The sequence below is a fragment of the Aegilops tauschii genome, chromosome 3, assembly GCF_002575655.3.
Source record: "Aegilops tauschii subsp. strangulata cultivar AL8/78 chromosome 3, Aet v6.0, whole genome shotgun sequence".
Classification (NCBI taxonomy): Eukaryota; Viridiplantae; Streptophyta; class Magnoliopsida; order Poales; family Poaceae; genus Aegilops; species Aegilops tauschii.
The window spans coordinates 370,307,138-370,310,937 of record NC_053037.3 but is presented as its reverse complement, the minus strand read 5'-3'; the positions used below and the strand labels follow the sequence as shown (position 1 = coordinate 370,310,937).

The 3,800-nt window shown below is 46.4% G+C and overlaps 1 long non-coding RNA gene across 2 annotated transcripts; it reads left to right on the top strand.

Moving 5' to 3' along the window:
- The first annotated feature begins 603 nt into the window (after positions 1–603).
- Positions 604–3,358, top strand: LOC109767015 (uncharacterized). Of its 2 annotated transcripts, XR_002233761.4 has the most exons (5): positions 609–1,110; positions 1,197–1,343; positions 1,872–2,008; positions 2,693–2,811; positions 2,958–3,358. It is a non-coding gene; the product is annotated as an uncharacterized lncRNA (long non-coding RNA). The 2 variants fall into 2 exon arrangements; XR_005773091.3 differs by having other exon boundaries at positions 604–1,110; positions 1,872–2,811.
- Positions 3,359–3,800: the final 442 nt, after the last annotated feature.

The following is a 3,800-nucleotide window of genomic DNA, read 5'->3' as shown; positions in this document are numbered from 1 at the left end:
CCATTTCTGTTGTTCTGCCTCATCGCAAATAGTTCGAACGGGTTAACCGTGTGCCCTCAATCGCACATGCAACTAAAATCTGAACCGTGTTTGATGCATCCTCCATCGCAAACGTTTTGCACCTTTTTTGACGGTTTTTTTTACACCACCGTTTACGATTAATGCATCGCACACAGTTTCGTCGAAGGGTCTCTGATTGTAGTGTCGCGTTAGCAGCAACCTGCAGTAGTGCATGGTTACATTAGAGAACACTACCTCATCACCACCACCATCACTACTAGGAAAAGGGCTATAGACAATATGCACACTAATGGCGCACCAGACATGCGGTACGCCACTACTATATAGCAGTGGCGCACTGTGTGCTGGTGCGCCATTACTACTAAGATTTTTTTTCTTTTTTCAAAAATACTAATGGCACACCGTGTGCTGGTGCGCCATTAGTGTGATAACATGGTGCGCCACTACTAATAAAATTTGTTTTTTCCAAAAATACTAATGGCGCACCGTGGCACAGTGCGCCATTACTAGTGTTAACTAGTAATGGCGCACCAGTCACCCCGTGCGCCACTACTATTTTTTTTGTTTTTGTTTTTGCCTATAGCATCAAACGAAACGACGACATCACCCTCTCCTCTCTCTCTTCTTCTCTCTGCGAGAAGCGAGACTCCGACCCGATTCACATCTCCTCCATTCTCTCCTCTCCTCTCCTCTCCTCTCCGCCGCCACCTCCCTCTCACGGACCTCGCCGCCGGCCATGGCCTCCCCCGCCCTCTCCTGATCAGACGACAGGAGATCCGCCGTGTCCGCGACGGAGCAGGTCGCCCTCCCGCGAGCCCCACCACCTACGCCGGTCGATTCCAGCCGAATCTGGCGGCGCCCAGCACCCTCCCGTGAACGCCTCCCTCCGCTCCGTCCTCCTCTCCGACCCAGGCGGACTCCAGCAGCCACCCACCAACAGCCCTCCCCGTGGCGTGCCTAGGGTTTCGGCCTGCGTGTCGCCGGCGACTCTTCTTGGCCGTGATCCGCCACAACCGCGGCGACCTCGACGGATCTGCGGCGCAGCAGCGAGGGTCACTTCCTCCGACCTGCAGCGACCATAGTGACACGGTAGGTTCTGCCTCCCCTCGATCCAAATCCTCTCCTTTCTTCTCTCTCTCTCTCTCTCTCTCATTCCCTCGTTTTTCTCTTGGTAGGATTCCATCTGGCGCCCTCCACGGATGACGACATCACCATGGAGATGGAGCAGCTGCAGCATCACCAACTCACCCGATGCATGCAGATGCAGCGCAGGCAGAAGAGGATGACGCCCAGCTATGGATTTTGAGCGGCAGCTGCTCAAGGTCCCTTCTCCACGCCTCCCTCTACCCAGATTACCAACATACCCGATGCATCTAGTTTTGATTTCATAACCCTCATGTGCTTGCTGCTCAATTTGCTTGCTTTCTGCTCTGTGTCGTGGCTGTCCAGATTATCTACAGTTCAGGCTTTCGCAATGCCTATGGAGGTCTGAATCTACTTCATTCTTGGCTGAATTTAGCTGGGTGCTATTGCTGTCAGACCCTAGTGATGAATCAGATGGACATTAATGTGTGCCAATTACTCCCTCCGTTCCATATTAACTGTCGCTGATTTAGTGTACTAAATCAACGACACTAAATATGGAACGGAGGGAGCAATTAGCTTTCTTGCTGCCACAAAAATTCAGTACAATATAGTAGTGTAGTTGGATTTCTCAAGTTCACTGAGATGTTACAAAATAGGTGCTTGTTGGAGTTAGTTGCTTTAGTTTGGACTATGATATGCTTTCTATTACTAGCTAGTATGTGTTTTCAGTTCTCAAATTGGTTATCACCTTAACTGGTTTGCAGAAATGAGGCCTGCAGAGCTAATAGCAGCTACGCGCGAGGCTGTCGCTGCCGGTGGCAATTCGGGTATCTCCTCAAACAAGGCGACGGGGAGCAGTTGGTCCGTCGGCTAGGTTAATCTTTCTCGGGACAAGGCTGAGGTGAGCTTTGAGTGTCAGGTTGTTGTTTTTGTGTTTTAAGTAGTTGTAGCTTCTGTTGCTTCGACAACCGTTCTATCTTTTGAGGCTTTGATCATTGTTTGTGTTATCACTGTCCGAAGCACTAACGGTGGACTCCCTCCTCTGCTGGGTGTACCTTGACTATGAACCCTTCTCCTGTGGATGATCAAGTGCTTGTGATAAGTTTCTCCTGGATGTACTTGAGTTCATTTTCAAGAATTCCAGTTCAAAGGCTTTCTGTTGTCCTGTAACAGTGTCCAACATCACGTTTGACTTTGACGTCTACTTCGCACAACTCTAGCACTGTCCTTCATATAGGCAACAATCAGATTCCTCTTCTTTTTTATAATTTATGATTGCACATCCTAACTAGTATGTGATCATTAGCTTGAACCACCCTGTCATAAGTTACATGTCTATGATACTTGTTTTGTTTCTGCTGCGACTGTATTGAACCATTGGTTTCATGAAGAAATCTGGGAGTACCCTTTTTTAGTAGAAAACAACTTTTGTAGATCGTTTCAAGTTACATGGGTGAAGAAGGATGGATTTATATACGAAGGACATAACTTTGCCCTTGTCTCTATTTTTTACTGCAGTTGTCAATGATTCTGATGTTTTTTTAATACTCTCAGTTATTTGTTAAGTTTGTGCTCTCTGCTGCAGTGCGAGAGTTTTACCCATAAAATGTGTGACGGGTGCGGGTTGGCTACTGATGAAAAAAAATTCTACTTGTAGTGGTAGACCTCAAGGTTTTACCAGCTGGATCTAGAATCACTCGGAAGGTATATTAAGTTATTCACATGCTAGATATTGTAACATCTCTGAGACGTCATTTCTTTGTTTGACATCTCCTTTGATGCATTGATGAGACTGTAACTGTGAAATATCAAGACAAGTTTCTGGTTCGTGATTGTCTATTATCTTTCAGACTTTCTGGTTCGTGATTCCCGGAGTCTACGACGACTGGGAGGAGTGTCGGAGACAGGTTCACCATTTCAGCGGTAACAGTTACAAAGGGTACACCACTAGGGCGGAGGCGGAAGCTAGATATGCGCGCTATCTAGCGGGAGAGAGGACGGATCGGAGAAGGAACCGGATGAAGACCAGTTTCATCGCGATGATGCCAATCATGATGATTGCAGCTCTCTTCTATGTGATGGTAGTTTAGATGATCGATATCGACTTGTAATGTGAAGACAAACTCGCTACTTGCGGTTTCGAGACTTGTAATATGTTCTAACTTTGTTCGGTATTTTAAATTCGGAGACTAATATGATGAATTGTACTCGGAGACTAATCTTCTATTGTATTCGATAAATCTGCTGTTTATATGTTGTGCTCTCTATATTCTGTGCAGTAATATGTTTTGTAACATGTACAAATATCAGAAAAGAAAAAAAATCCTTAATATTCAGAAAAAAATCCTTAATATTCATACTAATGGCGCATCACTCAGCACACTAATGGCGCACTGCAAAAAGAATACTAGTGGCGCATCACCCACTAGTGCGCCATTAGTAAGCCAAAGCACATGGGTAAATATGGCCCTCTGGGAGGCATACTAATGACGCATCATGGGCTATACTAATGACGCACTGCCTGGTGCGCCACTAGTATACCAGATACTAATGGCGCACCAGTGGTGCGCCATTAGTAAAAAATTCTAATGGCGTGGTGCTAGTGGCGCACCTGTAGTGTGCCATTAGTAGGCAAAACAGGTGCACCACTAGTAGGCCTTTTCCTAATAGTGCATCTTCTTCACCACAAAAGA